Below are 24,328 nucleotides of genomic sequence, written 5' to 3'. Positions count from 1 at the left end.
GCGAAGTGACATCGCAAGATACCCAATACAAATTATTTTGTTTTTTGATATTGGAAAGTTTGAGTAATAAGTCTGTGGTGTCTCTAATGTAGGACCTTAGTTGTACTATATATTTTTGAAGAAAGAAATCAATGTATGATGATAAATTGTCAGTTATACTGTTCATTCCTGCAATGATAGGCCTACCCGGTGGATTATGTAACTGCTTATGTATTTTGGGCAGGTGATAATAATAAGGTGTGTTGGGACTTTTAGGAGTTAAAAAGTTTTTCTCTTTTTTGTTCAAAATGCCATTAGTATGTCCAAAATTGATCAATGTTGTTAGCTATTTTATAAAACTATTTGTTGGATCTTGATCTAATTTTTTGTAGTATTCTTGGTCTAGTACTATCCTATGTGCTTCCTTGATGTAGTCACTGTAGTTCTGGATCACTATCCCTCCGCCTTTATCGGCCTGGCGAATGACAATGTTCTTATCTCTTGTGAGTTCTAAAAGTGCCCTCTTTTCATTGGGCCAAATGTTATTATGTCTATTGCCACTAGAGGGAAGTTTTTCAAAGTCTTCCAAAACTAGATTTTGGAAGAAATCCAGATATGCTGCATCTTCTCTGTTAGGATTAAATGAAGAAGGTGGTGCAAAGTTTGTGTGTATAATGCCCTCAAAAAGTTGTTCTGATAAATCCTCCGGGTCAATATATATCACCGGTGCATTTTTATGTGTTGGCATATCATCTGTAAGAATTGGGATACCTGTATTTTTTTGAGTTTGAAGTTGTTTTTTTGCAAAATAGCGTTGTAATGATAATTTTCTAGTAAATTTGTTGAGATCTACATATAATTCAAACATCTTATGTGAATTTGAGGGACAAAAACTGAGGCATTTGCCTAGAATTCTTATTTGGTCATTAGTGAGAGTTTTATCTGACAAATTGAAGATTCCTTTGCTTAATTGTTGTAACTTTTCTTTCTGGGAGGCAATTCCCCTTCCCCTGCGTCCCCGTTTGTGTGCAATCTTTTGTTTTTTCCTGGTTGCTGATGTTTTGCCCTTCTCTCCTCCATAAGGGTGCTAGGGGTATGCGATCCTCTAAAAAAGAAGAGGAATTATGGGGTGTGGGTGAATTATGTGTTGGTATATTATCCCTATTGTTAGCAGACAATTACTTGCAGTTCTACTTTCATTGTTTATTGTATCACCTGCATTTGTGGCCTACAGTATATAGGTCGCACCTGCAGGAAGATAAGGCAAAGATGGTCTGAACATCTTAGATGCATTCTTAAAGGACTAGACAAATACAGTACTTCTAGGCAGTGACGTGCGGTGAGGTCAGAGGAAGGTGAGGCACTGGCTACGATATGCCTTCATTCTTTAGATATCCTTTGTTGAAGAAATAGCAATGTACATGGTTGAGCCAATCACATCAGGTATTTATGTGCAGCCACCAATCAGCAGCTACTTAGCATATTTAGATATGATTTTCAACAAAGGATATCAAGAGAATGAAGAAAATTAGATAGATGAACATTGGAAAGTTATTTAAAATTGTATGCTCTTTCTAAATCATGAAAGAAAACATATGGGTTTCATGTCCCTTTAAATGGCATTTTGGAAACTGGTCACCTTAGTAAACATCTGATTTTAGTCTAAAGGATTGTAAACAGAACGTCTTGCCAGATAACAAAATGCTTGCTCTGATTATGATATCTATAAATCCAGACCAAGTAAAATATGTTCAAAACATACTTTATACTTTAATGCTGCAAATTATGCTTATAGGTTCCTTCATTATCCAGTAAATATAAAAATGTCTTGGTGAAATTTAATGATGGTGGGGCGCTTGACCCCATCCCTTTAAATAAAGCCACGCCTTCAGATGGCACCACCAATTCATTAATTAAATAGATAAAAGGTAGACATAAACACAGAAAAGCACTTGGGGGGGGGGAGGTAGAGACAGGAGAGAGAGAGAGAGAGAGAGAGAGAGAGAGAGAGAGAGAGAGAGAGAGAGAGACAGAGACAGAGTTAGAGAGAGAGACATACAGACAAAGGGTTAGAGAGAGAGGCACATAAGGGATGAGAGAGTCAGAGGGGGAGGAAGAGAGACCATGGGGGACAAGGAGACACTTAAGGAGAGAGACAGAGGGGGTGGGAGAGACAGGGAGAGAGAGAGATGGATAGAGAGAGAAACAGAGGGGGGAGAGAGAGAGAGACATTGGGGGAGAGAGATAGAAAGAGGGGAGAGAGAGTGAAAGAGGGGAGAGAGACTGAGAGACAGAGGGGAGAGAGACTGAGAGACAGAGGGGAGAGAGAGAGACAGAGGGGAGATAGAGGGAGAGAGGGAGAGAGAGAGAGAGAGACAGAGGGGAGAGAGAGAGAGGCAGAGGGGGGAGAGAGAGAGAGACAGAGGGAAGAGAGAGACAGAGGGGACAGAGAGAGACAGAGGGGAGAGAGAGAGACAGAGGGGAGAGAGAGAGAGAGACAGAGGGGAGAGAGAGAGAGAGAGTGAGAGAGACAGAGGGGAGAGAGTGAGAGAGACAGAGGGGAGAGAGTGAGAGAGACAGAGGGGAGAGAGTGAGAGAGACAGAGGGGAGAGAGAGAGAGAGACAGAGGGGAGAGAGAGAGAGAGACAGAGGGGAGAGAGAGAGACAGAGGGGAGAGAGAGAGACAGAGAGGAGAGAGAGACAGAGGGGAGAGAGAGAGACAGAGGGGACAGAGAGAGACAGAGGGGAGAGAGAGAGAGACAGAGGGTAGAGAGAGAGACAGAGGGGAGAGAGAGAGAGAGACAGAGGGGAGAGAGAGAGAGACAGAGGGGAGAGAGAGAGAGAGAGAGACAGAGGAGAGAGAGAGAGACAGAGGAGAGAGAGAGAGACAGAGGGGAGAGAGAGAGACAGAGGGGGGAGAGAGAGAGACAGAGGGGGAGAGAGAGAGAGACAGAGGGGAGAGAGAGAGAGAGAGACAGAGGAGAGAGAGACAGAGGGGAAAGAGAGAGAGACAGAGGGGAGAGAGAGAGACAGAGGGGGGAGAGAGAGACAGAGGGGGAGAGAGAGAGAGACAGAGGGGGAGAGAGATAGAAAGAGGGGAGAGAGAGTGAAAGAGGGGAGAGAGAGTGAAAGAGGGGAGAGAGAGTGACAGAGGGGAGAGAGACTGAGAGACAGAGGGGAGAGAGAGAGAGACAGAGGGGAGAGAGAGAAACAGAGGGGAGAGAGAGAAAGAAAGATGGGAGAGAGAGAGAGAGACAGAGGGGACAGAGAGAGACAGAGGGGAAAGAGAGAGACAGAGGGGAGAGAGAGAGAGAGACAGAGGGGAGAGAGAGAGAGACAGAGGGGAGAGAGAGAGAGAGACAGAGGGGGGGAGAGAGAGAGAGACAGAGGGGACAGGGAGAGACAGAGGGGAGAGAGAGAGAGAGACAGAGGGGGGAGAGAGAGAGAGAGAGAGAGAGAGAGAGAGAGAGAGACAGAGGGGAGAGAGAGAGAGAGAGAGAGGGGGGAGAGAGAGAGAGAGACAGACAGAGGGGAGAGAGAGAGAGAGACAGAGGGGGAGAGAGAGAGACAGAGGGTAGAGAGGGAGAGAGAGAGAGAGAGGGGGGGGGAGAGAGAGAGAGAGACAGAAAGGGAAGGGGGAGAGAGAGGGACAGGGGAGGGGGAGAGAGAGGGACAGGGGAGGGGGAGAGAGAGGGACAGGGAAGTGGGAGAGAGAGGGACAGGGGAGTGGGAGAGAGAGAGAGGGACAGGGGAGTGGGAGAGAGAGACAGGGGAGTGGGAGAGAGAGAAACAGGGGAGGGGGAGAGAAACAGGGGAGGGAGGGGGAGAGACACAGGGGGGGAGACACAGGGGAGGGAGAGACACAGGGGAGGGAGAGACACAGGGGAGGGAGAGACACAGGGGAGGGAGGGGGGAGAGACACAGGGGAGGGAGGGGGGAGAGACACAGGGGAGGGAGGGGGGGAGAGACACAGGGGAGGGAGGGGGAGAGAGACACAGGGGAGGAAGGGGGAGAGAGACACAATGTAGGGAGGGGGAGAGAGACACAATGGAGGGAGGAGGAGAGAGACACAATGGAGGGAGGGGGAGAGAGACACAATGGAGGGAGGGGAGAGACACAGGCAGGTCACTACAGTGCACTTTTTTTTTTTTTTTTAAATAACTTTCCCAGAAATTTTTAAATAACTTTCCCAGAAATTCTGATCACATTTACAGTACTTTATACAGTCCTTAATCCTTATAATTAAATACTTTCACTTTCTTTTTTTTTATTTGATATGGGCTTTGAACTGTCCTATAAATATTCTAGTATATCTGCATAACACCAAACTATCAAACTGACTGCTCTCATTGTTGCATTTATTTATGCTGGTAACCTGCTCCATTTATGTCAGGGTAAGAGTTGCTACCCTTATATCAGCCAGCACAGAGGTGAGAAGGTTTAGTGGAAGGAACCTTACCTGTCCTGAGCTGATGAGGTCCGTCCGGTCGGTCGCGTCAGACAGAAGACTGAGAGACTCTGTCACTCCTGACCCGACTCACTCCACCGGGTGTCCGGGTCCACCCAAGTGGCACTGGCTAGCCTCCGCTCCTCCACCCGAGTCCACCACCGGCTGAGTCTCACTCTCTCTGCTCTCTTCCCGGCTCTCTCCCGTCCACAACCGCGGTCCGCAGCTAATTGACTGACTGAGCAGCAGTAGTGTGAGGCTGTGAGCAGTAGTTTCAGCCCAGGCGGGCACTGAGGGCAGGGCAGCACGGACACGCAGTCACACTATCTGCAGCAGCAGCTCCCTCCAACTACTGAGCTACTGAGTCTTCCCGCCAGGCCAGTCTCACTCACTGTGTCGGCGGCGCAACGTCACACTCCAGAGTCCAGACTGTCACTCAGCAGCCCAGCAGGCACGCCTCCCTGCAGTGCTGAATGCTGATTGGGCAGATTGGCTGAGTGATGATCTAGCTCATCATGGAGGCGGTTTTGAGAACCGCCTCCATTGGAGCTTGTATGAGGCCCCAGAGAGTCACCAGTAGGTGGCGCAGCTCTAAGTGAGCAGTCTATTGTTATGTAGATCCATGTTGCGCAATTAATGGAGGGCAGCGGACCGGCTCACTGCCTCCTAATTGCACAACAATGGATAATGAATTGGCAGTGCAATCGCAGTACTGTAGTACACAAATAAGAAATAAATACACAAATAAATGATGTGGGTAATGAGCAATCGCCATGGGGGGTGGGGGGTACACTTGGGGGGTGCCCAAAAAATAAATACAATAAAAAACTTTTTTTAAATAAATATTATTGGAAATCTTTTTTTTCCCTGATTGGACAGGGGAGGCGCTGCCTCCCCTGCCTCCTATTACTGCACGTCACTGCTTCTAGGCATCATACAGTAGCACATGGTTCTAAAAAATGCCTTATGAATATCACTCCATTGGAGATAGTGACCATTAGCAACTCACAAAATAGAATGACCAAACTTCGCCAAAGAGAGACCTACTGGATTTACAAATTTTCTTCTTTGCATCCAGAGGGGCTCAATGATGTTATTGACACAGCAGCTTTCTAAATTATATCATTATACACAATAACCTTTTATGTTCATTTTGAGTCATGGTCTTTTTTCTTTATTTTTCTCAATTAGAGAGGAATCATAAATTGACCTAATTTGTAGGAACATTCTGATACATTATTCAGTATATGACACTCAATTATGACATCACATTTATAGGGCATTAATTTGATATTTATACTACATATTTATACTTCACTTGCAATAAGAATTTACTAAATATACATTATCATCATTAAGTTATGTTATACTAGATAGAATACCTACATGATATTAACTATGACTCCAAAGTTATTATAACACATATTTATTTATTTATTATTATTTTTTTTTATTTTTTTTTAGGGCACATATATATTTATATTCACTACTTTATGTTTACTGTATAGATAGAGATCATTTTATTGAGTCACATATATAAATTAGTTCACATGTATATTCTAGTTATTTGTTTCATATTCTTATAGATAGGGATAGCTCTTTTTTTCATGAGACACACATATACACTTATTCACACAGAGTTTTAATAAGTTGCCTCCTAATTGCGCAACAATGGATAATGAATTGGCAGTGCAATCGCAGTACTGTAGTACACAAATAAGAAATAAATACACAAATAAATGATGTGGGTAATGAGCAATCGCCATGGGGGGTGGGGGGTACACTTGGGGGGTGCCCAAAAAATAAATACAATAAAAAACTTTTTTTTTTTTTTTAAATAAATATTATTGGAAATCTTTTTTTCCCCTGATTGGACAGGGGAGGCGCTGCCTCCCCTGCCTCCTATTACTGCACGTCACTGCTTCTAGGCATCATACAGTAGCACATGGTTCTAAAAAATGCCTTATGAATATCACTCCATTGGAGATAGTGACCATTAGCAACTCACAAAATAGAATGACCAAACTTCGCCAAAGAGAGACCTACTGGATTTACAAATTTTCTTCTTTGCATCCAGAGGGGCTCAATGATGTTATTGACACAGCAGCTTTCTAAATTATATCATTATACACAATAACCTTTTATGTTCATTTTGAGTCATGGTCTTTTTTCTTTATTTTTCTCAATTAGAGAGGAATCATAAATTGACCTAATTTGTAGGAACATTCTGATACATTATTCAGTATATGACACTCAATTATGACATCACATTTATAGGGCATTAATTTGATATTTATACTACATATTTATACTTCACTTGCAATAAGAATTTACTAAATATACATTATCATCATTAAGTTATGTTATACTAGATAGAATACCTACATGATATTAACTATGACTCCAAAGTTATTATAACACATATTTATTTATTTATTATTATTTTTTTTTATTTTTTTTTAGGGCACATATATATTTATATTCACTACTTTATGTTTACTGTATAGATAGAGATCATTTTATTGAGTCACATATATAAATTAGTTCACATGTATATTCTAGTTATTTGTTTCATATTCTTATAGATAGGGATAGCTCTTTTTTTCATGAGACACACATATACACTTATTCACACAGAGTTTTAATAAGTTTCACAACATGAGTGGTTATACATATAATTTTTTTATTAATATTCCATAATATGAGGTATTCATATAGGCACACTTATGGTTAAACAACATTATTTACATTGTATATTTTTGAAAATATAAGATGGGAGGCCATCTACATTCTTTATATATATATATATATATATATATATATATATATATATATATATATATATATATATAGTTATATCAGTTTCAAGCAACACTTAGTATTAGTATAGATCCACTTATTACATTTTGTGTCAATAGTCTATTATCACTATTTATAATTCAAAAGTAAAGACACAACAAATAGGGATTAAGATAGAGTTAAATAAACACACAATCACGCACGGTTACAAATAATTTCACATCACATGATGGTATTGATTAGTTGTTTAAAACAACAAACACAGTCTCCATCACATGGAAAAATGATAACATAAGATTATCTCAGATGATAATGGGAATTTGGCAACGGATGTCTATCACAAGAGGAAACTATCTGTTTAAAAAGCATGTATACATATATTAACTATTAGGTTTGTAAACAAAGCTGTATATCACCCAGTAAACTATCAGTTTGAAATGTATGTGTACAGATACAAATTGTTTTGTTTGCAAACAATGTTGTTGGTTATGTCATATTATGTTTCTATATGTTTATGTGTATATATATTTTTTTTGTTTTGTTTTGTTGGGTAATACATTGTATAACTTTGTGGATATGCACTTTTCAGATTATAGTCAAGCAATGCAGCTTTTCATTAAAAAGGCCAATGCACCTGTTAACTATTAGGTTTGGAAACAATGCTGTTTATCACCCAGTAAACTATCAGTTTGAAATGTATGTGTACAGATACAAATTGTTTAGTTTGCAAACAATGTTGTTTGATATGTCATATTATGTTTCTATATGTTTATGTGTAAATATCTTTTTGTTTGGTAATACATTGTATAACTTTGTGGATATGCACTTTTCAGATTATAGTTAAGCAATGCAGCTTTTCATTAAAAAGGCAAATGCACCTGTGAGAATAGAGAAAGGGTGTGCACTGGGTGTAACCCATACCCTAATTGGTTCTAGGTTACATAAATAGGAGACTTCAGCAATTGATCAGTATTACTTGCCTGGGGAAACAGAGTGGTTAACTCTGAGAAACACGTAGCGTGTTTTACTGACTGTTTTTATATGATTCATTGATTTTTATAAAGTTTCTTTTATCCACTGAAGTCTCCTATTGTTTTATTGGAACTTCCTGCAAAAAAAACCTTGGAACTGTTCATTACCAGAGTGTATATGTGCGCTGGGCCACTGCAATATACCCAGCAGGCTGCATTAGCACTATAGTGTGCTTTCCACTGTGTGAGTATTCTTCCAAGGGGAGTTGTTAGTGGGAGAATTTAAAGCTAACTGATCTGCACTAGGAGTCGCCCTCTATATATCTTCCATTTCTATAAGAGGGTTGTAAATAGAGCAGTATTCTTTTAAGTGTCAGGTCCTATCATCACCCTTATGTGTGCCTTTTGTGACAGTTTTTTGATCATTATACAGATTAATCAGCGTTCTGTATAACTATATATATATATATATATATATATATATATATATATATGTATCAAGCATGCTAGGTGTTAGTTATGGATATGACTAGTGACCTTTGGGCACACACTATTGAGGTGTAATGGTTTACCTCATTATACCAATTTTTAATATTGGGTCAATATTTAGATTAACTGACTGAGGTTCCTTTAAGTTAATATGGGAATGTTTGGTTTCCCGTACACAGAGTAGGGTACAGTTTAGTTGTGGTGTCACAATTGCTAATATTTGCATCCCTCCAGGCAGCTGAAAGTATTCATTTGAAATAGTACAGGCATGTAAGCTGTGTAATGGAAGCCGGAGGAGAGGAGCGAATACTAGCGATATACGGAATAGCAGGGCTGAACGAGAGTAAAGGAGAGCTTTGACGTCATAAGGGAAGTTTTGATAGGAGGAAGTGTTTGGAAGGTGTGTTCCTCTACTCCTATCAGAAGTTAGCAAATGTTTTTAAAGGTGTGTGAGAATGGATTTTACACATAGGCTACGAGTACGGCTAAGTGCCGAAACATGTCAGCCATTGTCTCTTTTGCCTCCCGTTATAGAGGTTTCACTTAGGGCATTGTTACCTTTATTTTTTATATTGTAAGCAACAATAAATATTGATTTTAAACCCCAACCGCTTGGTGCTCCTAAATACTACTACATTGTCTACATAAGATATCCTTATGCTTATCCCAGGCATTAATTAGTATGTAGGATAGTCGTATGCTTATCCCAGGTATTAATTAGTATGTAGGATAGCCTTATGATTATCCCAGGTATTAATTAGTATGTAGTGTAGCCTTATGCTACAGGGCACTGTTCCCTTTATTTTTTATATTGTAAGCAACAATAAATATTGATTTTAAACCCCAAACGCTTGGTGCTCCTAACTACTACTACATTGTCTGAATGCGGAAGCCGTTTGGCCAGGAGTGAGCACAGTCGAGTTGGAGGGTTTCGGCTGGGGAGATTTTACAATAGTAGTGAAAGAAAGTCTGCATTAAAAGACAGCCCATGAAAGTGGATTGAACACAGCACAGAGGGCACGAAACGGATTGCACACTACGAGTTTACAGCTCTCGACTACGGAGCCGGGAGAGAGAGAGAGTCATAGCGGATATCAAGGGAGATCCGTTCTTAAAGGGATATGTCACTGTGAGTAAGCTGCTTTTGTTTCATGTTGTTGGAGTATAGTTGTGAACTTTGTATGTCTATCTTCTCCATTCTAAAATCAGCACTCACATACATAACCCTGCTAATCTCCCATGAGGATAGCTGTTTTGGGAGTAGTGAATACGGAGATTTTCAGGAACGGAGGATTTTGGGTAGTGATGATAAATTTGTCAATGGTTGAAATATATTAATAACAGTTTGCATTTTTCACATATGAATAGCTAAAAGGTAATTGGCCCCAGGGTGGACAGTGTATATGCCGGCCTGATCCAAGACTAAAAGTTTATATGTTCTAGTGTGTGAGTCCCAACTTCTCCCTCAATTGTTTTTGATATCTTATGTACTAATTATTGCCTGGGATAAGCATAAGGCTATTTTACGTATGAATTAATGCCTGGGATAAACATAGAGCATTTTTATCAACTAGATAAGTTTACACTTTTAGGAAATTTTGGCCAAACTTGTGCCTATGGTTCTTATCTTCCATCAATATCTGTTTCTATGTATCACATCTGTTCAGGGAATTAGCATTTTTGTAAGATATAACAAACAAATATGTTATCTATAATAAAGACATAGTTGCAGTGTAGGACTGAGGTTCCCCTTACAGTAGTGTAGACAACACTGACAATAAACCATGGTGTGGGGTGGAAGTTTGTAAAGCTGAGCTATAAGTCTTTAGGTGGATCAGGTATCATAAGGTACATTGTGGTGAGCTGCTAATTCTAATCAGAACACCAATAAGAGTCAGACTATTGGTACCAACCCATGTGGTGTTAGTTGGGTCACATTCCTTACAGATTGGCAACGATAGTGGCTTAACAGGCCTTTACATATTTATTATTAACGTGAGTCATAATAGAGTAACTAATAAATGACTTGTACATGAATCTGTGAGACAGACAGAAAGAACAAAGAATGAGAGGAGCTATGTTTTGTAACTGATATCCACTGACCTCTATCTCTATATATTATCAGTAAATTCTGCTTTGGTGTAAAAAGGCTACAGAGCGTTTATCATATATTGGAGAATTGTATTCTGCGCATGTTACAGTATAGAGTAACTACTGTGCTATTTACATCAGTCTGCTGCTGGTCCTTAGATGATTTATTATTCACATTGGAACATGAACTGCTGATAACACTGTGTGACACTTAGGTCAGTTTAAAAAAAGCATCAATAAATGTGTAACATAATAATAAATAAAAATGTTAGGGTAAAATAAATACAAATCAGCCTAAATGCACAGACAAAGAGTGGCCACTAGGTGGCAAAACAGGATAGAAAATGTATTTATTTTTTTTGGAGCCAAATACTAGAAACGCATTTGTTTCACAAAACGCATATCTGAAAAAATGCAGCACGGAATTTAAAGGGACAGAAAAGTCAGACAGCCCTCTTATCTCAGAGCTTTTGACAGACTTGCATTTTAGCCATTCAGTGCCGACTCCTAGGTAACTCCACGTGTGTGTGAACACCCCAGAGGCAGAACTTTTTTTCACTTTCTGCGATGATATTTTTTTACTGAAAAACTTTCTGCAGGTCATTTTTAAATAAAATTCAAATTTTAAATTAGGCAGTTACACTAAAGCACCATTTCAAATGTAATTTGTTAGTTAACTGGAGAATAAAGCAATATTTAAAGTTTTATAATATAGTAGGAGTTGAAAATTGCATTGCAAATTAGCTGCAGAGATACTCTAAAAAAGGTGCATTGCTTATACAAACGTTTTACATTCAGAAAAAATAACAGCTTTGCAGACTGTGAAAGGCTAGGGGACGGGCTTGAAACGATCTCTGAGAGCCAGTCAATTAATGCACTACTACTTTGCAGCGCTACTGCATATTTGACTGTTCACTTCAAACAGTTTGTTGCTCTGGAGGAACTGTGATAAGGAAAACTTACACAGTGTTGTCAGAGAACAGCTCTGTTTGAAGAGGAGAACAGCCTAATGTGAAGCAGCACTGAAAAGTTAAATCGCTAACAGTTTCTGCATGTGTCTTTTTCTTTCTGCAGACATGCTGCATTTTCTGTGATGACATCTCAGATCACTGTATGTTCTGCCTTGGGGGTGAACACAAAGTTATCTATATGACACACATGAACTAGCGCCCTCTAGTTGTGAAAAAATGTAAAAATGCATTCAGATTAGAGGCGGCCTTTAAGGTCTAAGAAATTAGCATATAAGCCTACCTAGGTTTAATTTGTCGACTAAGAATACCAAGAGAACAAAGCAAAATTGGTGATAAAAGTAATTTGGAAAGTTCTTTAAAAATGTCATGCCCTATTTGAATCATAAAAGTTTATTTTGGACTTGACTGTCCTTTTAAGGGCTAGATAACAAGTGGAGTGCTAATTTATCGCTCACCCGCAAACGGGCAAATTCGCACATTTACAGGCGCGTGGTAAATAACCAGCCATTACAAGTGTCTGGTCATTGCTACTGCAAGCTCGCGGTAGCAATTAGTGATCAAAAAACTAACCAGAGATCAGAAAGGAAAGTAGCTTTTAAAAAACAAGACTGCAACAGGCAGTATTTCGGGGGTAAGGTTGGCAGGAGAGGAGTGTTCGCAATGTAAAAGCACTGTTTGGTGCCATTTTTTTCTGTCTATGGGAACGGTTTGTTCCCTGTAAATATATATTTATGTGTTACTATGTGTATATACATATATAGTTATGTGTTACTATGTGTATATACATATATATATTTATGTGTTACTATGTGTATATACATATATATATATTTATGTGTTACTATGTGTATATACATATATATATATTTATGTGTTACTATGTGTATATACATATATATATATTTATGTGTTACTATGTGTATATACATATATATATATTTATGTGTTACTATGTGTATATACATATATTTATGTGTTACTATGTGTATATACATATATATTTATGTGTTACTATGTGTATATACATATATATATTTATGTGTTACTATGTGTATATACATATATATATTTATGTGTTACTATGTGTATATACATATATATTTATGTGTTACTATGTGTATATACATATATATTTATGTGTTACTATGTGTATATACATATATATTTATGTGTGACTATGTGTATATACATATATATCTATGTGTGACTATGTGTATATACATATATATTTATGTGTTACTATGTGTATATACATATATATATTTATGTGTTACTATGTGTATATACATATATATTTATGTGTTACTATGTGTATATACATATATATTTATGTGTTAGTTTGTGTATATACATATATATATTTATGTGTTAGTATGTGTATATACATATATATTTATGTGTTACTATGTGTATATACATATATATTTATGTGTTAGTTTGTGTATATACATATATATATTTATGTGTTAGTATGTGTATATACATATATATTTATGTGTTAGTATGTGTATATACATATATATTTGTGTGTTAGTATGTGTATATACATATATATTTATGTGTTACTATGTGTATATACATATATATATTTATGTGTTACTATGTGTATATACATATATATTTATGTGTTACTATGTGTATATACATATATATATTTATGTGTTAGTAAGTGTATATACATATATATTTATGTGTTAGTATGTGTAAATACATATATATTTATGTGTTACTATGTGTAAATACATATATATTTATGTGTTACTATGTGTATATACATATATATATTTATGTGTTAGTATGTGTATATACATATATATGTATGTGTTACTATGTGTATATACATATATATATTTATGTGTTACTATGTGTATACATATATATTTATGTGTTACTATGTGTATGTATATATATATATATATATATATATATATATATATATATATATATATATATATATATATATATGTGTTACTATGTGTATATACATATATATTTATGTGTTAGTATGTGTAAATACATATATATTTATGTGTTACTATGTGTATATACATATATATTTATGTGTTACTATGTGTATATACATATATATATTTATGTGTTACTATGTGTATATACATATATATATTTATGTGTTAGTATGTGTATATACATATATATTTATGTGTTACTATGTGTATACATATATATTTATGTGTTACTATGTGTATATATATATATATATTTATGTGTTACTATGTGTATATACATATATATCTATGTGTGACTGTGTATATACATATATATCTATGTGTTACTATGTGTATATACATATATATTTATGTGTTACTATGTGTATATACATATATATATTTATGTGTTAGTATGTGTATATACATATATATATTTATGTGTTAGTATGTGTATATACAGATATATTTATGTGTTACTATGTGTATATACAGATATATTTATGTGTTACTATGTGTATATACAGATATATTTATGTGTTACTATGTGTATATACAGATATATTTATGTGTTACTATGTGTATATACATATATATATTTATGTGTTACTATGTGTATATACATATATATATTTATGTGTTAGTATGTGTATATACATATATATTTATGTGTTACTATGTGTATACATATATATTTATGTGTTACTATGTGTATATATATATATATATTTATGTGTTACTATGTGTATATACATATATATCTATGTGTGACTGTGTATATACATATATATCTATGTGTTACTATGTGTATATACATATATATATTTATGTGTTACTATGTGTATATACATATATATATTTATGTGTTAGTATGTGTATATACATATATATTTATGTGTTACTATGTGTATACATATATATTTATGTGTTACTATGTGTATACATATATATTTATGTGTTACTATGTGTATATATATATATATTTATGTGTTACTATGTGTATATACAGATATATTTATGTGTTACTATGTGTATATACAGATATATTTATGTGTTACTATGTGTATATACAGATATATATTTATGTGTTAGTATGTGTATATACATATATATATTTATGTGTTAGTATGTGTATATACAGATATATTTATGTGTTACTATGTGTATATACATATATATATATATATATATATATATATTTGCTGCCTGACTAACCCCTTTCTCTGCGCTAATTTTGAGCCTATGGAAGCTCGCTCTCGTGTGCACAATGCTTACGTGCACTGGTATTACTAAATTGAGTGCAAACATTACCTTCACTGTAGCGATATTTTGCGCTCAACTTGTACTCTGGCTCTTTATAGAGAGAGAGGTTAAAATCTTCATTCACTATTGTGTTTAAATGATGCGCTTAATTTATACAATTAAGATTAGCTGAATTTGTATCTATCAAATTCTAAACATGTGTATGAAATAACTACAGAAAGTAAAATATTCATTAGAAGGAGGAATTCAATTCTATATCTAATAGGGCTGTGGAAAATAATCGTATTAACGATGCATCGCGATGCAGCATGAATCGATTCTGCATCGATGCAGTGAAGCGCGAAAATCGATTCACGTTACCCATGTGACCCCACCTCCAGGACAAGTATAGATAAAGTGCATGGTACAGCGTTTGACGTCACGTCACCCCAATAAAGCAACAGGGCTGCTAATGGGCGGTCTCTGGAAGTGCCGCACGCAGTAGGAGGTCTGGTGCCGTGAGTGATGATGGTGATGGCGATTCAGAGTACACACGGCGGGCTCATTTTTATTTTGTGGGAGACGGAGAAGGAGACTTATGGTGAGAACTGAGAAACTTAGTTAACCAAAACGAGCACATTTTATTTTGCCTACTGTGATAAAGAGCCCAGGCCGTTTTCAAGAGTGACCCATGAATAATAAGGGGTACAATTACTAAATAAAAATATAAAATGAGGTTCCACCTTTACAGGTTCTAGGTTTTCACAAGTTTTATATGATAGTCGTCATATATATATATATATATATATATATATATATATATATCAGATATATACTCGTCATATATATATCAGATATATATACCAGATAGTTATTAGTTACTTAAGCAATGCAATGCATGTGTGCTCTCTTCGGGAGTATAAAACGTGCCCAAATCCGTGTTTTATTTATAACAAGGAAGAAAAGCTGCATTTTTAAACATACTAAAGGCCATAAAACCCAATTTGTGATGTAGAAGAAAGTGCATGCAATTTTAAACAACTTTCCCAATTTACTTTTATTATCTAATTTACTTATCCTTTGTTGAAATGCCTTGTGTCGTGCACTGTGCAATGTGTGCATTGCTATTTCATCAACAAACGATATCTAAATATTAAATAATAGAAGTTCAAGTTATGTTGTTTAAAATTGTATTCTCTATCTGAATCATGAAAGAAAATGTTTGGGTTTCAATTGTACTTTTAAGTGTGTAATATATATTACAGTGTCTACTACTAGTAGACGTAGTACTACTAGGACAGAGTACATGATTACACACTTAAAGGGACACAAAACCCAAACATTTTTTCTACTATAGTCTACTAAGTTCAAGTTGTAAAAGTTAAAGTAGCCCCTAAATGAACAGCAGGTTATCCTGTATTTTTTTTTCCTGCATTGATTTGATTTCAAATTGAGACTACTAATGATGAATGGAATGGATAATTAATTAATAATGCTGATACAAAGAAATTGCAGTAGACTCTAACTGCATCAACACAATTGTAGTTTTTTTTTATTATGTTGTGGTGTCCAGTTGTCCACCACCAGACAATGACATCTATACCATTACAAATACCTTGCCTCTACCAGACCAGTACCTTTCCCAAACCCCCCATGCCAAATGCCAAGTGTCCCCTGAAATTTGTTTTCAAATGTTGGCAAAATGGCAACAGTTGAAGTTACTAATTTAATGTACTACATTTAAATTTTCTTGTTGATGTTACATTTGCGGCTTGACATTTTGACAACTTAGTGTTTTGTTTTTTAACACTGACAGAGTTCGACGTTGACAACAACATCATCCGTCACATATTATGTACATGTCATGCTAAAATGACAGAAGGAGACCAAAGAGATAGAGAGATAAAAAATGCACCTAGCATTTTAAAAGCAAGCATCTGGGCACATTTTGGATTTTATGAACATACTGGAAAGCACGAATTGGACAAGACACACACCGATTTGTAAAGCCTGTCACACAAAAATTAAATACCTAGGGAATACTATTAACTTGAGAAATCACATTAGCTGTTTTCACTCCGAGATGCTAACACCTGCCGCCAGTGCCACTGCCAAGGAAATAACAAGACTAGCTGAAGCTCATCAGTCAAGAATTGATGCAATGCTGTCAACTTTGCCGCCCAACTCTTAAAAAGGGAAGAGAATAACCAAAGCTGTGGCAACTTTCATAGCGAAGGACCTACGGCCTTACTCTGTTGTGGAAAACCTTGGGTTTCGCAACCTGTTGAAGACGTTAGAGCCACGTTATAAGCTCCCGTCATGCAGTCACTTTACAGAAAACGTTATACCTGCACTCTACCACAAAAACAAAGCTCAGGTAATTGCATCAATGAGCCAAGCCAGTCGAGTCGCAATAACGTGTGATTCATGGACTTCAGTCACGACGGAGTCTTATGTTATAGTAACTGCACATTACGTTAGCAAGGACTGGCAGATCTTGTCGCATGTGCTGCAAACGAGAGCAGTTTATGAGTCTCACAAGGGTTCTCATCTGGCGGAGCTACTGTCTCGTGTCATGGAAGAATGGCAGCTGTCCGATAAATCTGTAGTGCTTGTGACCGACAATGCGTCCAACACATGATTGTTGCTGCTCAAGTTGGAAAATTCCCTCATGTAAAATGCTTCGCCCATACACTGAATCTCGCGTCCCAGCGGGCGCTGAAAGTGGCCACGCTCTCCAGGCTTTTAGGCAGAGTGCGACGAATATCAACATTTTTTCACCGCAGCACTACAGCAAACCACTGTCTGCAAGAAAAACAGAAATGTCTTGGCCTGAAGAATCATAAGCTGATAACTGATGTGACAACAAGGTGGAACAGCTCATATGACATGGTCGAGAGGTTCTTAGAACAGCAACCTGCAATCTGTGCCACATTGCTGTCTCCAGAAGTCAGAAAAAGTGAGTCAGATCTCTGCACTCTGAACAAAACAAATGTGTCAAATGCAGAGGATGCTGTGAATGCATTAAAGCCAATGAAAGATGCAACCACACTGATGTCAGAAGAGCGCAATCTAACAGTGTCTCTCATTGCCCCTCTAAATGCACAACTGCTCCAGAACATGACATGGATCATGGGTGTGTCTCCCATGGTGTCTGAGATCAAGAATGCCATCAAAACAGATCTCCTGAAGAGGTACAGCAGTGAGGCAGAGAAGAAGATACTTTATACAGCCTCTGCCCTGGATCCTCGTTTTAAGGGACTGCCTTTTATTCTCACAGAGGAGGAGAGATTGGAGATATACAGAGGAGTGACTGAGGAGGCTGCATCCTTGGAGGTAATTTTAATTTCATCATGTTTCTTGAAAAATGTATAAATTGAAAACAAACATAAAAAATAACATTCATAACAAAATAGGCTTAGCTAGCAGTAGCTTAGTAGCTAGTTTAATGAGTACAAGGTTTATTTATATAAGACAGTTCAAAACGCCACAGTCAACTTTCCTCCTCCTAATAGATGTGAGCTGTTGCATTCCTGTCTGAGCACATAGCATTAGCTGGCTGCTAGAGGTAATAATGAATGCTTTATTTATTCTTTTGTTTAAACACAGATTGAGTGTACTAGTACAGTTACATCTAGGAGGACAAACGTGGATGAAGTGCCACTGCCTGAGGGAAAAGAAACTCTGGAAGAAGAATCACCCATCGAGGATAACCCTTCTCCTCCCAAAAGAAAGTCAACATCGCTGCTCATGACTTTGCTGGGACAGATTTTCACTAACACTGAAGGTACAATAGAACCCAAGACCCCCTATGCCAAGGCTGAAGAGGAAATAGAGAAATATTGTAAAGCCATCTCTGCCTCTCACTGAAGACCCTTTGAAATGGTGGCATGTACATGAGGTCATATTTCCCCTCCTCTCTCATTTGTCAAAGCGATACTTGTGTATCCCAGACACAAGCGTGTCTGCAGAGCGGGTTTTCTCCACTGCAGGAGATGTGGTAACGGCAAAAAGAAGCACCCTCAAACCAGAGCATGTGGATCAACTAGTGTTCTTACAGAAAAACCTACATATTCCATAATTCTGAGTAGTGATTCAGGTTTATATTTAATGTTTTTTGGCACATCCAGAAAGTGCTGTGTGCCCCACTGCCCAGTGCAGTATTGTTATTAAGTTATTTTATATTTGTTACTGTTATATAGCTTATAGCTTTTTGGAAAATGAAGCTTAAAACCTTGAGTAAATCTTTGTTGGATCACAAATATACTAGTACACGACAGGGCCGACCACGTTACTCACTGTCACAGTCACACACACACAAACAATACAAAAGAAACAACACACAACTGCACACCTCATGTGTGTGTGTCACCCTTTCTTCACCATGATTCACTCTTTTTACGATGTGTGGTTTTTTTGGTATTGTTTGACTGTGTGTGACTGTGTGTGTGTTGTGTAACAATATATTTGTGAGCCCATAAAGATGATCAAGTTAGTTAATCTAGTAGTTCAATGCTACTTGTTGTAATGTCTATTACTACTTCTAGTTACTGTGTGATGTTTGCCAGTCAGGAAGTGCTCTGTTTTGTAGATGTTGTGCTATTGTTTACAGCACACCTGTATTGTTTGCAATGCAGTGAGTGCATATTGCATAAGGGATTATTCACACTAAAAAGTCTCCATTTTAAATAGACCCTTTAAGAAAGATATCATATGATCCCAAATGCCATCCCACTCCCAGGCAGATCTAACAATAACCACCACCACCTGCCAGTCAGCGCCTCTACTAATAAATTCTAAATGTGTACTCCAGAGAGTTGTTTGTGTGTGTCCATGAGTGTGTGTGAGTGCCTTTGAATGTTGTTTGCATGTGTCTATATGAGTGTGTGTGAGTGCCTTTGAATGTTGTTGTTTGTATGTGCCTTTGAATGTTGTTTGTATGTGTCTATATGAGTGTGTGTGAGTGCCTTTGAATGTTTTTGTTTGTATGTGTCTATGAGTGTGTGTGTGGGACGGGTGCCTTTGAATGTTTTTGTTTGTGTGTGTCTATGAGTGTGCAGAGACCACTGAAGCCAAACCACTATTATAAGGGGAAGGAAAAGCCTTGAGAGAATAAATCGTAAATTGAAGCTTAAAACCTTGAGTAAATCTTTATTGGATCACAAATATACTGTAACAGAGTAGACAGTACACAGTACACACACACACACAACACAATACAAAAATAAAGCACACACACCTCATGTGCATGGCGTGCCACCCTTTCTTCACCATGATTTACTCCTTGATGTCTGTGGGGTTTTTTATGTATTGTTTGTTTGTGTGTGAGTGTGTGACTGTGTGTGTTCAGTTGTGTGTGTAGTTAGTACTGCTTTAACACTAAGTAACTATATATTTGTGATCCCATAAAGATATTATAATCAAGAAACTAGTAGTTATAGTTCAGTTCATTGCTACTTGTTTTGAATGTCTCTAGTACTACTGTAACTGTGTAATTGTATATGTGACGTGTGTGTGATGTGTGTGCACTGTGCTGTGTGTTGTGTTCCAGATACACGTGATGTTTGTTTGCCAGTCATGAAGGCAGTAGGCACACCTGTAATTTTGTACCGCACGGCGCATATAAGGGATTTATGTTTTGTTTTCTGAGGATGACCATTTTCACACAAATAAGGTATGGTAATGGTGGTAACTTAAGCTTAACCTATCTATTTTGGTTTTAATTTAATGTCTATTATTATTACTAAGTAAAGACATTAAATTAAAACCAACATAGATAGGTTAGACATTATATTTATGTTCATGTTTGTTTACTAGTGTATACTATATATAATATATATTTAAATATTTTCTTTTATTGAAGAAGTACACTGCGAGCACTGCACTTTTTACACTACTACAGTTTGATGCCATAATATCGTTGCCAAACCAATACAACAATTGCCATTTAGTATTTACTGTTCTATAAACTGTTGTTGTCTGCTGTGTTCAGATTTTGCCACAGGAAGAGTGTCCTTTTTTGAGCTAATAAAATAAAAAAAGAGTTTATTTTGACTGCTTGAATTTTTTTTCTGAAAAATTTAAATCATGGGCATAAATAGTGCAGTAATCGCGATGCATCGCGATGCATCGCAGAATCGAATTGAATCGCTACCATGATAATCGTAATCGAATCGTGAAGTGAAGATACGCACCCCTAATATCTAAGTGATACTAAATACAAAAAGAAAATCTATTTGAACATATTGTACAGTAGGTGGCGCTGCAGGACAAGAAAGGGAATTACAGTACAAAAATCTATTCACAATTTCAAGAAATTATTTTTATTTGACTTCTAATTATTTCATTAATGCATCTTTTTGTATATCCTGCACTTTTTACTTAATGTACAATATAAAGTAATACATAAAATAATATAATAAAAAGTCATAATCCATAGTTATTTTGTAACAATATATTTTATACAAAGCGCAGACTCTCGCTAAGCTATATACAAATACACAGACGTCAAGTGATCGCTGCCTGAGATGCACTAAGCATCACTGCTTCAAGGAGAATTCAAGGCCCTCCTGTGTGTTTTATTTAAAGGGACAGTGTACTGTGTACCTGCTGGACTGTAGTAAATTGAATACAAATAGCTCCTCTACCTTTATATTGGCATTTGGGAAAATTTTAATACTTAAGTATAAGCTAAAGAAAAGCTTTTTAAACATAACCAAAATAAGAAATATCGTTTTCAATTAATCTATCTAAGTATTGGGTTTTGGTATAGGTACAGAGATAAGATAAGAAAGCATCTGTGTGTGTAGAAAGTGATAAAAGTAGGAGATCTTAACCCCTTAAGGACACGGCCATTTTTCAATTTCTTTCCCTTAAGGACCAGGGCTATTTGTACATTTCTGCAGTGTTTGCGTTTAGCTGTAATTTTCCTCCTTATCTTAGTTATATTAATATACTTTTTAACTCTGTGATTACCTTGTATCTAAGCCTCTGCAGACTGCTCCTTATCTCCGTTATATTAATATACTTTTTACCTCTGTGATTACCTTGTATCTAAGCCTCTGCAGACTGCTCCTTATCTCAGTTATATTAATATACTTTTTACCTCTGTGATTATCTTGTATCTAAGCCTCTGCAGACTGCTCCTTATCTCAGTTATATTAATATACTTTTTACCTTGTATCTAAGCCTCTGCAGACTGCTCCTTATCTCAGTTATATTAACCCCTTAATGACCAGACCATTTTTCAATTTTCTTACCCTTAATGACAAAGGCTATTTTTACATTTCTGCTGTGTTTGTGTTTAGCTGTAATTTTCCTCTTACTCATTTACTGTACACACACATATTATATACCATTTTTCTCGCCACTAAATGGACTTTCTAAAGATACCATTATTTTCATCATATCTTATAATTTATTATTAAAAATATTATAAAATATGAGGAAAAAATGGAAAAAAACACACTTTTTCTAACTTTGACCCCCAAAATCTGTTACACATCTACAACCACCAAAAAACACCCATGCTAAATAGTTTCTAAATTTTGTCCTGAGTTTAGAAATACCCAATGTTTACATGTTCTTTGCTTTTTTTGCAAGTTATAGGGAAATAAATACAAGAAGCAGTTTGCTATTTCAAAACCACTTTTTTTCAAAATGAGCGCTAGATACATTGGAACCCTGATATCTGTCAGGAATACCTGAATATCCCTTGACATGTATATATTTTATTTTAGAAGACATCCCAAAGTATTGGTTACAAATATAGTCTGTACCTAGAGAAGGTGAAGACTAAAAGAATGCACTTGGATAGCACTTCTGTTCCTAGAAGTAAGGTTAAAGTTGAAATTAGACTTAAACAACCACTGGAAGCCAAGGGGTTGATGGAGAAATTAAAACATAACTTTTATTAATTCTCTACTAGATAAAAAATGTGGTGTGTGGATGTGTGCACTTTAAAAACACATAGCAACTCTACTAATAATGGAAGTGGCTCAGAATATTGGGTAAATAAATTGCCACGGACCTAAAATATTGTTTAGGTATGCTTGTATGAAGTAATATAAATCTTTCAATTGAATAATGTACTTGTATCTATTAATATAGTACACCACTGTATGGTTTAGTATTCCCTCATACAGTTGTTCTCATATAACGTAGCACAGTCATAAACAAATTATGTATAATTAACTGAAATGGTTATTTCTATCCCTTCTTGTTATGCTATTAGTTGATGTATATAATAGTAATATTTATTTGGTCACAGTTCCAATTCTGTATTCAAAGGAACATAACAATGGCTCTGATGGCCTTTATATATATATATATATATATATATATATATATATATATATATATATATATATATATATATATATATATATATATATATATATATATATATATATACACATAATTATTTTTTTTTTAAATGTATGTTGTATAATTGAACTATAATTACAACATCAGTTATAGAAGGTTTGGATTGTTATATGGCTTATGTAGGTGCTTGGTGTACTTTAGTATAACTTTGTTTTGCAAGTTTGAAGTTTTATGCTTCATTAATAAAAAATATTAGTAATTCACTGGTTATGGGCTCCAGTGATTTAAACTCAGTGGCAATCGATGCCAGGCTTTCTTTCACCAATGTTATATCTTAGATCTCCTGATAGGTGGTTTAATCATGTTATTGTACTTGTATTTGTCCAGAAGTTAAAGGTATTAATAAAGTGCTTTAGATTGTGGCTGTTCTCTCATCTAATGTAGTATTAGAGATATTGTTATTAAGACGGTCTATATGAGATAGGTTTGCCAGTAATCAGATTCGTTTTATTTCAATAGCTCTCCTTGGTACTATGCGGTGTTCACTATATAAGAAACACTGTTTTCAAATATTAAATCTGAGGATATATTTAATATTATATAGAGGGATTTTTGTATAGCTACGAGATATACTTTATTAGTATCTTTGTAATGTTATATCTCTGGTATCACCTCATATATATGTGTCCACAATTGATCACCAGCTAAACATATACAATTGTACTGTAAAAGTAAAAGCTAAAGTAGCTGATGTTATCAGTTAGCTACTGTGGTCTCAGGTCTCAGTCAGTAATTTATCTCAGTTTTTTATCTAAAGCACCCTTTATACACAGTTAGCCGTTATAATATTGGGCAACTGTAATGTTCACAGTACTTATGATTGTGTTATCAAAATGAAGGCTTAAGTAGCCAGTATAAACACCTATCCGTTATACCCTTATGATGTTAACAAATGTCTATTAAGGTATATGCCCAGATTGTCACTTCACACGGCTAGCGGTTATAACTTTAAGATATAAGACCGTAGTTTGCCCTTATGATATTATATATAAGACAATAGTTTGCCCT

This window comes from Bombina bombina, chromosome 7, assembly GCF_027579735.1.
Source record: "Bombina bombina isolate aBomBom1 chromosome 7, aBomBom1.pri, whole genome shotgun sequence".
NCBI lineage: Eukaryota > Metazoa > Chordata > Amphibia > Anura > Bombinatoridae > Bombina > Bombina bombina.
Note: the sequence above shows the minus strand (reverse complement) of the source record.